The sequence below is a fragment of the Pristiophorus japonicus genome, chromosome 7 (assembly GCF_044704955.1).
Source record: "Pristiophorus japonicus isolate sPriJap1 chromosome 7, sPriJap1.hap1, whole genome shotgun sequence".
In the NCBI taxonomy this organism is placed as follows: domain Eukaryota; kingdom Metazoa; phylum Chordata; class Chondrichthyes; family Pristiophoridae; genus Pristiophorus; species Pristiophorus japonicus.
Window position 1 is genome coordinate 207,929,688 of NC_091983.1, and position 13,956 is coordinate 207,943,643.

The window sequence follows — 13,956 nt, forward strand, 5'->3', positions numbered from 1 at the left end:
TGTCTGTGGACTAGGGTTGGGGCAATGTGATGCAGTGTCTGTCGACTAGGGTTGGGGCAATGTGATGCAGTGTCTGTGGATTAGGGTTGGGGCAATGTGATGCAGTGTCTGTGGACTAGGGTTGGGGCAATGTGATGCAGGGTCTGTGGAATATGGTTGGGGCAATGTGATGCAGTGTCTGTGGAGTAGGGTTGGGGCAATGTGATGCAGTGTCTGTGGAGTAGGGTTGGGGCAATGTGATGCAGTGTCTGTGGACTAGGGTTGGGGCAATGTGATGCAGTGTCTGTGGACTAGGATTGGGGCAATGTGATGCAGTGTCTGTGGACTAGGGTTGGGGCAATGTGATGCAGTGTCTGTCGACTAGGGTTGGGGCAATGTGATGCAGTGTCTGTGGACTAGGTTTTGGGCAATGTGATTCAGTGTCTGTGGACTAGGTTTGGGGCAATGTGATGCAGTGTCTGTGGACTAGGGTTGGAGCAATGTGATGCAGTGTCTGTGGAGTAGGGTTGGGGCAATGTGATGCAGTGTCTGTGGAGTAGGGTTGGGGCAATGTGATGCAGTGTCTGTGGACTAGGGTTGGGGCAATGTGATGCAGTGTCTGTGGACTAGGATTGGGGCAATGTGATGCAGTGTCTGTGGACTAGGGTTGGGGCAATGTGATGCAGGGTCTGTGGAATATGGTTGGGGCAATGTGATGCAGTGTCTGTGGACTAGGGTTGGGGCAATGTGATGCAGTGTCTGTGGACTAGGATTGGGGCAATGTGATGCAGTGTCTGTGGACTAGGGTTGGGGCAATGTGATGCAGTGTCTGTGGACTAGGTTTGGAGCAATGTGATGCAGTGTCTGTGGACTACGGTTGGGGCAATGTGATGCAGTGTCTGTGGACTAGGGTTGGGGCAATGTGATGCAGTGTCTGTGGACTAGGGTTGGGGCAATGTGATGCAGTGTCTGTCGACTAGGGTTGGGGCAATGTGATGCAGTGTCTGTGGATTAGGGTTGGGGCAATGTGATGCAGTGTCTGTGGACTAGGGTTGGGGCAATGTGATGCAGGGTCTGTGGAATATGGTTGGGGCAATGTGATGCAGTGTCTGTGGACTAGGGTTGGGGCAATGTGATGCAGTGTCTGTGGACTAGGATTGGGGCAATGTGATGCAGTGTCTGTGGACTAGGGTTGGGGCAATGTGATGCAGTGTCTGTGGACTAGGTTTGGAGCAATGTGATGCAGTGTCTGTGGACTAGGGTTGGGGCAATGTGATGCAGTGTCTGTGGACTAGGGTTGGGGCAATGTGATGCAGTGTCTGTGGACTAGGGTTGGGGCAATGTGATGCAGTGTCTGTCGACTAGGGTTGGGGCAATGTGATGCAGTGTCTGTGGATTAGGGTTGGGCAATGTGATGCAGTGTCTGTGGAGACTCGGGTTGGGGCAATGTGATGCAGTGTCTGTGGAGACTCGGGTTGGGGCAATATGATGCAGTGTCTGTGGAGACTCGGGTTGGAGCAATGTAATGCATTGTCTATGGAGACTCCGGTTGGGGCAATGTGATGCAGTGTCTGTGGACTAGGTTTGGGGCAATGTGATGTAGTGTCTGTGGACTCGGGTTGGAGCAATGTGATGCAGTGTGTGAGGACTCGGGTTAGGGCAATGTGATGCAGTGTCTGTGGACTCGGGTTGGGGCAATGTGATGCAGTGTCTGTGGACTAGGGTTGGGGCAATGTGATGCAGTGTCGATGGAGACTCGGGTTGGAGCAATGTGATGCTGTGTCTGTGGACTCGGGTTGGGGCAATGTGACGCAGTGTCTGTGGACTAGGGTTGGGGCAATGTGATGCAGTGTCTATGGAGACTCGGGTTGGAGCAATGTGATGCAGTGTCTGTGGACTAGGTTTGGGGCAATGTGATGCAGTGTCTGTGGACTAAGGTTGGGGCAATGTGATGTAGTGTCTGTGGACTAGGTTTGGGCAATGTGATGTAGTGTCTGTGGACTCGGGTTGGAGCAATGTGATGCAGTGTGTGTGGACTCGGGTTGGGGCAATGTGATGCAGTGTCTGTGGACTAAGGTTGGGGCAATGTGATGTAGTGTCTGTGGACTAGGGTTGGGGCAATGCGATGTAGTGTCTGTGGACTCGGGTTGGAGCAATGTGATGCAGTGTGTGTGGACTCGGGTTGGGGCAATGTGATGCAGTGTCTGTGGACTAAGGTTGGGGCAATGTGATGTACTGTCTGTGGACTAGGTTTGGGGCAATGTGATGCAGTGTCTGTGGACTAGGGTTGGGGCAATGCGATGTAGTGTCTGTGGACTCGGGTTGGAGCAATGTGATGCAGTGTGTGTGGACTCGGGTTGGGGCAATGAGATGCAGTGTCTGTGGACTAGGGTTGGTGCAATGTGATACAGTGTCTGTGGTGACTCGGGTTGGGGCATTGTGATGCAGTGTCTGTGGACTAGGGTTGGGGGAATTTGATGTAGTGTCTGTGGACTCGGGTTGGGGCAATGCGATGCAGTGTCTGTGGAGTAGGTTTGGGGCTTTGTGATGTAGTGTCTGTGGACTAGGGTTGGGGCAATGTGATGCAGTGTCTATGGACTAGGGTTGGGGCAATGTGATGCTGTGTCTGTGGATTAGGTTTGGGGCAATGTGTTGCAGTGTCTGTGGAGACTCGGGTTGGGGCAATGTGTTGCAGTGTCTGTGGACTCGGGTTGGGGCAATGTGTTGCAGTGTCTGTGGACGAGGGTTGGAGCAATGTGATGCAGTGTCTGTGGACTAGGGTTGGAGCAATGTGATGCAGTGTCTGTGGACTAGGGTTGGGGCAATGTGATGCAGTGTCTGTGGAGACTCGGGTTGGGGCAATGTGATGCCGTGTCTGTGGAGACTCGTGTTGGGGCAATGTGATGCTGTGCCTGTGGACTAGGGATGGAGCAATGTGATGCAGTGTCTGTGGACTCGGGTTGGGGCAATGTGATGCAGTGTCTGTGGAGACTCGGGTTGGGGCAATGTGATGCAGTGTCTGTGGACTAGGGTTGGGGCAATGTGATGCAGTGTCTTTGGACTAGGGTTGGGGCTAAGTGATGCAGTGTCTGTGGACTCGGGTTGGGGCAATGTGATGCATTGTCTGTGGACTAGGGTTGGAGCAATGTGATGCAGTGTCTGTGGTCTCGGGTTGGGGTAATGTGATGTAGTGTGTGTGGAGACTCGGGTTGGGGCAATGTGATGCAGTGTCTGTGGACTAGGGTTGGGGCAATGTGATGCAGTGTCTGTGGACTAAATTTGGAGCAATGTGATGCAGTGTCTGTGGACTCGGGTTGGGGCAATGTGATGCAGTGTCTGTGGACTAGGTTTGGGGCAATGTGATGCAGTGTCTGTGGACGAGGGTTGGGGCAATGTGATGCAGTGTCTGTGGACTCGGGTTGGAGCAATGTGATGCAGTGTCTGTGGACTCGGGTTGGGGCAATGTGATGCAGTGTCTGTGGACTAGGTTTGGGCCAATGTGATGCAGTGTCTGTGGACTCGGGTTGGGGCAATGTGATGCAGTGTCTATGGGCTAGTGTTGGGGCAATGTGATGCAGTGTGTGTGGACTAGGGTTGGGGCAATGTGATGCAGTGTCTGTGGACTCGGGTTGGGGCAATGTGATGCAGTGTCTATGGACTAGGGTTGGGGCAATGTGATGAAGTGTCTGTGGAGACTCGGGTTGGGGCAATGTGATGCAGTGTCTGTGTACTAGGGTTGGGGCAATGTGTTGCAGTGTCTGTGGACTAGGGTTGGGGCAATGTGATGCAGTGTCTGTGGAGACTCTGGTTGGAGCAATGTGATGCAGTGTCTGTGTACTAGGGTTGGGGCAATGTGATGCAGTGTCTGTGGACTAGGGTTGGGGGAATGTGATGCAGTGTCTGTGGAATAGGGTTGGGGCAATGTGATGCAGTGTCTGTGCAGACTCTGGTTGGAGCAATCTGATGCAGTGTCTGTGGACTCGGGTTGGAGCAATGTGATGCAGTTTCTGTGGACTAGTGTTGGGGCAATGTGATGCAGTGTCTGTGGCCTAGTGTTGGGGCAATGTGATGCAGTGTCTGTGGAGACTCTGGTTGGAGCATTGTGATGCAGTGTCTGTGGACGAGTGTTGGGGCAATGTGATGCAGTGTCTGTGGACTAGTGTTGGGGCAATGTGATGCAGTGTCCGTGGACTAGGGTTGGGGCAATGTGATGCAGTGTCTGTGGACTCGGGTTGGGGCAATGTGATGCAGTGTCCGTGGACTAGGGTTGGAGCAATGTGATGCAGTTTGTGTGGACTAAGGTTGGGGCAATGTGATGCAGTGTCTGTGGACTCGGGTTGGAGCAATGTGATGCAGTGTCTGTGGACTCGGGTTGGGGCAATGTGATGCAGTGTCTGTGGACTAGGTTTGGGCCAATGTGATGCAGTGTCTGTGGACTCGGGTTGGGGCAATGTGATGCAGTGTCTGTGCAGACTCTGGTTGGAGCAATCTGATGCAGTGTCTGTGGACTCGGGTTGGAGCAATGTGATGCAGTTTCTGTGGACTAGTGTTGGGGCAATGTGATGCAGTGTCTGTGGCCTAGTGTTGGGGCAATGTGATGCAGTGTCTGTGGAGACTCTGGTTGGAGCATTGTGATGCAGTGTCTGTGGACTAGTGTTGGGGCAATGTGATGCAGTGTCTGTGGACTAGTGTTGGGGCAATGTGATGCAGTGTCTGTGGACTAGGGTTGGAGCAATGTGATGCAGTGTCTGTGGACTAGGGTTGGGGCAATGTGATGCAGTGTCTGTGGACTAGGGTTGGAGCAATGTGATGCAGTGTCTGTGGACTAGGGTTGGGGCAATGTGATGCAGTGTCTGTGGACTAGGGTTGGGGCAATGTGATGCAGTGTCTGTGGACTAGTGTTGGGGCAATGTGATGCAGTGTCTGTGGACTAGGGTTGGAGCAATGTGATGCAGTGTCTGTGGACTAGGGTTGGGGCAACGTGATGCAGTGTCTGTGGACTAGGGTTGGGGAAATGTGATGCAGTGTTTGTGGAGAGTCTGGTTGGAGCAATGTGATGCAGTGTCTGTGGACTAGTGTTGGGGCAATGTGATGCAGTGTCTGTGGACTAGTGTTGGGGCAATGTGATGCAGTGTCTGTGGACTAGTGTTGGGGCAATGTGATGCAGTGTCTCTGGACTAGGGTTGGAGCAATGTGATGCAGTGTCTCTGGACTCGGGTTGGAGCAATGTGATGCAGTGTCTGTGGACTAGAGTTGGGGCAATGTGATGCAGTGTCTGTGGACGAGTGTTGGGGCAATGTGATGCAGTGTCTGTGGACTCGGGTTGGAGCAATGTGATGCAGTGTCTGTGGACTAGGGTTAGGGCAATGTGATGCAGTGTCTGTGGACTAAGGTTGGGGCAATGTGATGCAGTGTCTGTGGAGAGTCTGGTTGGAGCAATGTGATGCAGTGTCTGTGGACTAGTGTTGGGGCAATGTGATGCAGTGTCTGTGGACCAGCGTTGGGGCAATGTAATGCAGTGTCTGTGGACTAGGGTTGGAGCAATGTGATGCAGTGTCTGTGGACTAGGGTTGGGGCAATGTGATGCAGTGTCTGTGGACTAGTGTTGGGGCAATGTGATGCAGTGTCTGTGGACTAGGGTTGGAGCAATGTGATGCAGTGTCTGTGGACTAGGGTTGGGGCAATGTGATGCAGTGTCTGTGGACTAGGGTTGGAGCAATGTGATGCAGTGTCTGTGGACTAGGGTTGGGGCAATGTGATGCAGTGTCTGTGGACTAGGGTTGGGGCAATGTGATGCAGTGTCTGTGGACTAGTGTTGGGGCAATGTGATGCAGTGTCTGCGGACTAGGGTTGGAGCAATGTGATGCAGTGTCTGTGGACTCGGGTTGGGGCAATGTGATGCAGTGTCTGTGGACTAGGGTTGGGGCAATGTGATGCAGTGTTTGTGGAGAGTCTGGTTGGAGCAATGTGATGCAGTGTCTGTGGACTAGTGTTGGGGCAATGTGATGCAGTGTCTGTGGACTAGTGTTGGGGCAATGTGATGCAGTGTCTGTGGACTAGTGTTGGGGCAATGTGATGCAGTGTCTCTGGACTAGGGTTGGAGCAATGTGATGCAGTGTCTCTGGACTCGGGTTGGAGCAATGTGATGCAGTGTCTGTGGACTAGGGTTGGGGCAATGTGATGCAGTGTCTCTGGACTAGGGTTGGAGCAATGTGATGCAGTGTGTGTGGACTAAGGTTGGGGCAATGTGATGCAGTGTCTGTGGACTAGGGTTGGGGCAATGTGATGCAGTGTCTGTGGACTAGGGTTGAGGCAATGTGATGCAGTGTCTATGGACTCGGGTTGGGGCAATGTGATGCAGTGCCTTTGGACTAGGTTTGGGGCAATGTGATGAAGTGTCTGTGGACTAGGTTTTGGGCAATGTGATGCAGTGTCTGTGGACTAGTTTTGGGGCAATGTGATGCAGTGTCTGTGGACTAGGGTTGGGGCAATGTGATGTAGTGTCTGTCGACTAGGGTTGGGGCAATGTGATGCAGTGTCTGTGGACTAGGGTTGGAGCAATGTGATGCAGTGTCTGTGGAGTAGGGTTGGGGCAATGTGATGCAGTGTCTGTGGAGTAGGGTTGGGGCAATGTGATGCAGGGTCTGTGGAGTATGGTTGGGGCAATGTGATGCAGTGTCTGTGGACTAGGGTTGGGGCAATGTGATGCTGTGTCTGTGGACTAGGGTTGGGGCAATGTGATGCAGTGTCTGTGGACTAGGGATGGAGCAATGTGATGCAGTGTCTGTGGACTAGGGTTGGGGCAATGTGATGCAGTGTCTGTGGACTAGGGTTGGGGCAATGTGATGTAGTGTCTGTCGACTAGTGTTGGGGCAATGTGATGCAGTGTCTGTGGACTAGGGTTGGAGCAATGTGATGCAGTGTCTGTGGACTCGGGTTGGTGCAATGTGATGCAGTGTCTGTGGACTAGGGATGGAGCAATGTGATGCAGTGTCTGTGGACTAGGGTTGGGGCAATGTGATGCAGTGTCTGTGGACTATGGTTGGGGCAATGTGATGCAGTGTCTGTGGACTCGGGTTGGGGCAATGTGATGCAGTGTCTGTGGACTAGGGTTGGGGCAATGTGATGCAGTGTCTGTGGATTAGGGTTGGGCAATGTGATGCAGTGTCTGTGGACTCGGTTTGGGGCAATGTGATGCAGTGTCTGTGGACTAGTGTTGGGGCAATGTGATGCAGTGTCTATGGAGACTCGGGTTGGGGCAATGTGATGCAGTGTCTGTGGAGACTCGGGTTGGTGCAATGTGATGCAGTGTCTGTGGACTAGGGATGGGGCAATGTGATGCACTGTCTGTGGACTCGGGTTGGAGCAATGTGATGCAGTGTCTGTGGAGACTCGGGTTGGGGCAATGTGATGCAGTGTCTGTGGAGACTCGGGTTGGGGCACTATGATGCAGTGTCTGAGGAGACTCGGGTTGGAGCAATGTAATGCAGTGTCTGTGGAGACTCCGGTTGGGGCAATGTGATGCAGTGTCTGTGGACTAGGTTTGGGGCAATGTGATGTAGTGTCTGTGGACTCGGGTTGGGGCAATGTGATGCAGTGTGTGTGGACTCGGGTTAGGGCAATGTGATGAAGTGTCTGTGGACTCGGGTTGGGGCAATGTGATGCAGTGTCTGTGGACTAGGGTTGGGGCAATGTGATGCAGTGTCTGTGGACTCGGGTTGGGGCAATGTGATGCAGTGTCTATGGAGACTCGGGTTGGAGCAATGTGATGCAGTGTCTGTGGACTAGGTTTGGGGCAATGTGATGCAGTGTCTGTGGACTAAGGTTGGGGCAATGTGATGTAGTGTCTGTGGACTAGGTTTGGGGCAATGTGATGCAGTCTCTGTGGACTAGGGTTGGGGCAATGCGATGTAGTGTCTGTGGACTCGGGTTGGAGCAATGTGATGCAGTGTGTGTGGACTCGGGTTGGGGCAATGAGATGCAGTGTCTGTGGACTAGGGTTGGTGCAATGTGATGCAGTGTCTGTGGACTAGGGTTGGGGCAATGTGATGCAGTGTCTGTGGAGACTCGGGTTGGGGCATTGTGATGCAGTGTCTGTGGACTAGGGTTGGGGGAATTTGATGTAGTGTCTGTGGACTCGGGTTGGGGCAATGTGATGCAGTGTCTGTGGAGTAGGTTTGGGGCTATGTGATGTAGTGTCTGTGGACTAGGGTTGGGGCAATGTGATGAAGTGTCTATGGACTAGGGTTGGGGCAATGTGATGCTGTGTCTGTGGATTAGGTTTGGGGCAATGTGTTGCAGTGTCTGTGGAGACTCGGGTTGGGGCAATGTGTTGCAGTTTCTGTGGACTCGGGTTGGGGCAATGTGTTGCAGTGTCTGTGGACTAGGGTTGGAGGAATGTGATACAGTGTCTGTGGACTAGGGTTGGGGCAATGTGATGCAGTGTCTGTGGAGACTCGGGTTGGGGGAATGTGATGCCATGTCTGTGGAGACTCGGGTTGGGGCAATGTGATGCAGTGTCTGTGGAGACTCGGGTTGGGGCAATGTGATGCTGTGTCTGTGGACTAGGGATGGAGCAATGTGATGCAGTGTCTGTGGACTCGGGTTGGGGCAATGTGATTCAGTGTCTGTGGAGACTCGGGTTGGGCAATGTGATGCAGTGTCTTTGGACTAGGGTTGGGGCTATGTGATGCAGTGTCTGTGGACGAGGGTTGGGGCAATGTGATGCAGTGTCTGTGTACTAGGGTTGGAGCAATGTGATGCAGTGTCTGTGGTCTCGGGTTGGGGTAATGTGATGTAGTGTGTGTGGAGACTCGGGTTGGGGCAATGTGATGCAGTGTCTGTGGACTAGGGTTGGGGCAATGTGATGCAGTTTCTGTGGACTAGCGTTGGGGCAATGTGATGCAGTGTCTGTGGACTAGGGTTGGGGCAATGTGATGCAGTGTCTGTGGACTAAAGTTGGAGCAATGTGATGCAGTGTCTGTGGACTCGGGTTGGGGCAATGTGATGCAGTGTCTGTGGACTAGGTTTGGGGCAATGTGATGCAGTGTCTGTGGACTCGGGTTGGAGCAATGTGATGCAGTGTCTGTGGACTCGGGTTGGGGCAATGTGATGCAGTGTCTGTGGACTCGGTTTGGGCCAATGTGATGCAGTGTCTGTGGACTCGGGTTGGGGCAATGTGATGCAGTGTCTGTGGGCTAGTGTTGGGGCAATGTGATGCAGTGTGTGTGGACTAGGGTTGGGGCAATGTGATGCAGTGTCTGTGGACTCGGGTTCGGGCAATGTGATGCAGTGTCTATGGACTAGGGTTGGGGCAATGTGATGCAGTGTCTGTGGAGACTCGGGTTGGGGCAATGTGATGCAGTGTCTGTGTACTAGGGTTGGGGCAATGTGATGCAGTGTCTGTGGACTAGGGTTGGGGCAATGTGATGCAGTGTCTGTGGACTAGGGTTGGGGCAATGTGATGCAGTGTCTGTGGAGACACTGGTTGGAGCAATGTGATGCAGTGTCTGTGGACTCGGGTTGGAGCAATGTGATGCAGTGTCTGTGGAGTCTCTGGTTGGAGCAATGTGATGCAGTGTCTGTGGACTAGTGTTGGGGCAATGTGATGCAGTGTCTGTGGACTAGTGTTGGGGCAATGTGATGCAGTGTCTGTGGACTAATGTTGGGGCAATGTGATGCAGTGTCTGTGGACTAGTGTTGGGGCAATGTGATGCAGTGTCTGTGGACTAGGGTTGGGGCAATGTGATGCAGTGTCTGTGGAGACTCTGGTTGGAGCAATGTGATGCAGTGTCTCTGGACTCGGGTTGGAGCAATGTGATGCAGTGTCTGTCGACTCGGGTTGGAGCAATGTGATGCAGTGTCTGTGGACTCGGGTTGGGGCAATGTGATGCAGTGTCCCTGGACTAGGGTTGGAGCAATGTGATGCAGTGTGTGTGAACTAAGATTGGGGTAATGTGATGCAGTGTCTGTGGACTAGGGTTTGGGCAATGTGATGCAGTGTGTGTGGACTAAGGTTGGGGCAATGTGATGCAGTGTCTGTGGACTAGGGTTGAGGCAATGTGATGCAGTGTCTATGGACTCGGGTTGGAGCAATGTGATGCAGTGTCTGTGGACTAGGGTTGGGGCAATGTGATGCAGTGCCTGTGGACTAGGATTGGGGCAATGTGATGCAGTTTCTGTGGACTAGCTTTTGGGCAATGTGATGCAGTGTCTGTGGACTAGGTTTGGGGCAATGTGATGCAGAGTCTGTGGACTCGGGTTGGGGCAACGTGATGCAGTGTCTGTGGAGACACTGGTTGGAGCAATGTGATGCAGTGTCTGTGGACTCGGGTTGGAGCAATGTGATGCAGTGTCTGTGGAGTCTCTGGTTGGAGCAATGTGATGCAGTGTCTGTGGACTAGTGTTGGGGCAATGTGATGCAGTGTCTGTGGACTAGTGTTGGGGCAATGTGATGCAGTGTCTGTGGACTAGTGTTGGGGCAATGTGATGCAGTGTCTGTGGACTAGTGTTGGGGCAATGTGATGCAGTGTCTGTGGACTAGGGTTGGGGCAATGTGATGCAGTGTCTGTGGAGACTCTGGTTGGAGCAATGTGATGCAGTGTCTCTGGACTCGGGTTGGAGCAATGTGATGCAGTGTCTGTCGACTCGGGTTGGAGCAATGTGATGCAGTGTCTGTGGACTCGGGTTGGGGCAATGTGATGCAGTGTCCCTGGACTAGGGTTGGAGCAATGTGATGCAGTGTGTGTGAACTAAGATTGGGGTAATGTGATGCAGTGTCTGTGGACTAGGGTTTGGGCAATGTGATGCAGTGTGTGTGGACTAAGGTTGGGGCAATGTGATGCAGTGTCTGTGGACTAGGGTTGAGGCAATGTGATGCAGTGTCTATGGACTCGGGTTGGAGCAATGTGATGCAGTGTCTGTGGACTAGGGTTGGGGCAATGTGATGCAGTGCCTGTGGACTAGGTTTGGGGCAATGTGATGCAGTTTCTGTGGACTAGCTTTTGGGCAATGTGATGCAGTGTCTGTGGACTAGGTTTGGGGCAATGTGATGCAGTGTCTGTGGACTAGGGTTGGGGCAATGTGATGTAGTGTCTGTCGACCAGGGTTGGCCAATGTGATGCAGTGTCTGTGGACTAGGGTTGGAGCAATGTGATGCAGTGTCTGTGGACTAGGGTTGGGGCAATGTGATGCAGTGTCTGTGGAGTAGGGTTGGGGCAATGTGATGCAGTGTCTGTGGAGACTCGGGTTGGGGCAATGTGATGCAGTGTCTGTGGACTAGGGTTGGAGCAATGTGATGCAGTGTCTGTGGACTAGGGTTGGGGCAATGTGATGCAGTGTCTGTGGACTAGGGTTGGGGCAATGTGATGCAGTGTCTGTGGACTAGGGTTGGGGCAATGTGATGCAGTGTCTGTGGACTAGGGTTGGGGCAATGTGATGCAGTGTCTGTGGATTAGGGTTGGGCAATGTGATGCAGTGTCTGTGGACTCGGTTTGGGGCAATGTGATGCAGTGTCTGTGGAGACTCGGGTTGGAGCAATGTGATGCAGTGTCTGTGGACTAGGGTTGAGACAATGTGATGCAGTGTCTTTGAACTCGGGTTGGAGCAATGTGATGCAGTGTCTGTGGACTCGGGTTGGAGCAATGTGATGCAGTGTCTATGGAGACTCGGGTTGGGGCAATGTGATGCAGTGTCTGTGGAGACTCGGGTTGGTGCAATGTGATGCAGTGTCTGTGGACTAGGTTTTGGGCAATGTGATGCAGTGTCTGTGGACTAGGTTTGGGGCAATGTAATGCAGTGTCTGTGGACTAGGTTTGGGCAATGTGATGTCGTGTCTGTCGACTAGGGTTGGGGCAATGTGATGCAGTGTCTGTGGACTAGGGTTGAGGCAATGTGATGCAGTGTCTATGGACTCGGGTTGGAGCAATGTGATGCAGTGTCTGTGGACTAGGTTTGGGGCAATGTGATGCAGTGTCTGTGGACTAGGTATGGGGCAATGTGATGCAGTGTCTGTGGACTAGGTTTGGGGCAATGTAATGCAGTGTCTGTGGACTAGGGTTGGGCAATGTGATGTCGTGTCTGTCGACTAGGGTTGGGGCAATGTGATGCAGTGTCTGTGGACTAGGGTTGGAGCAATGTGATGCAGTGTCTGTGGAGTAGGGTTGGGGCAATGTGATGCAGGGTCTGTGGAGTATGGTTGGGGCAATGTGATGCAGTGTCTGTGGACTAGGTTTGGGGCAATGTGATGCAGTGTCTGTGGACTAGTGTTGGGGCAATGTGATGCAGTGTCTGTGGACTAGGGTTGGAGCAATGTGATGCAGTGTCTGTGGACTAGGGTTGGGGCAATGTGATGCAGTGTCTGTGGACTAGGGTTGGGGCAATGTGATGCAGTGTCTGTGGACTCGGGTTGGGGCAATGTGATGCAGTGTCTGTGGAGACTCGGGTTGGTGCAATGTGATGCAGTGTCTGTGGACTAGGGATGGGGCAATGTGATGCACTGTCTGTGGACTCGGGTTGGAGCAATGTGATGCAGTGTCTGTGGAGACTCGGGTTGGGGCAATGTGATGCAGTGTCTGTGGAGACTCGGGTTGGGGCAATATGATGCAGTGTCTGTGGAGACTCGGGTTGGAGCAATGTAATGCAGTGTCTGTGGAGACTCCGGTTGGGGCAATGTGATGCAGTGTCTGTGGACTAGGTTTGGGGCAATGTGATGTAGTGTCTGTGGACTCGGGTTGGAGCAATGTGATGCAGTGTGTGTGGACTCGGGTTAGGGCAATGTGATGCAGTGTCTGTGGACTCGGGTTGGGGCAATGTGATGCAGTGTCTGTGGACTAGGGTTGGGGCAATGTGATGCAGTGTCTGTGGACTAGGGTTGGGGCAATGTGATGCAGTGTCTATGGAGACTCGGGTTGGAGCAATCTGATGCAGTGTCTGTGGACTAGGTTTGGGGCAATGTGATGCAGTGTCTGTGGACTAAGGTTGGGGCAATGTGATGTAGTGTCTGTGGACTAGGTTTTAGGGCAATGTGATGCAGTGTCTGTGGACTAGGGTTCGGGCAATGCGATGTAGTGTCTGTGGACTCGGGTTGGAGCAATGTGATGCAGTGTGTGTGGACTCGGGTTGGGGCAATGAGATGCAGTGTCTGTGGACTAGGGTTGGTGCAATGTGATGCAGTGTCTGTGGACTAGGGTTGGGGCAATGTGATGCAGTGTCTGTGGAGACTCGGGTTGGGGCATTGTGATGCAGTGTCTGTGGACTAGGGTTGGGGGAATTTGATGTAGTGTCTGTGGTCTCGGGTTGGGGCAATGTGATGCAGTGTCTGTGGAGTAGGGTTGGTGCAATGTGATGCAGTGTCTGTGGACGAGGGTTGGGGCAATGTGATGCAGTGTCTGTGGAGACTCGGGTTGGGACATTGTGATGCAGTGTCTGTGGACTAGGGTTGGGGGAATTTGATGTAGTGTCTGTGGTCTAGGGTTGGGGCAATGTGATGCAGTGTCTGTGGAGTAGGTTTGGGGCTATGTGATGTAGTGTCTGTGGACTAGGGTTGGGGCAATGTGATGCAGTGTCTATGGACTAGGGTTGGGGCAATGTGATGCTGTGTCTGTGGATTAGGTTTGGGGCAATGTGATGTACTGTCTGTGGAATAGGTTTCGGGCAATGTGATGCAGTGTCTGTGGACTAGGGTTGGGGCAATGTGATGCTGTGTCTGTGGACTAGGTTTGGGGCAATTTGATGCAGTGTCTGTGGACTCGGTTTGGGGCAATGTGATGCAGTGTCTGTGGACTAGGTTTGTGGCAATGTGATGCAGTGTCTGTGGACTCGGGTTGGGGCAATGTGATGCAGTGTCTGTGGACTAGGGTTGGGGCAAAGTGATGCAGTGTCTGTGGACTAGGGTTGGAGCAATGTGATGCAGTGTCTGTGGAGACTCCGGTTGGGGCAATGTGATGCAGTGTCTGTGGTTTAGTTTTGGGGCAATGT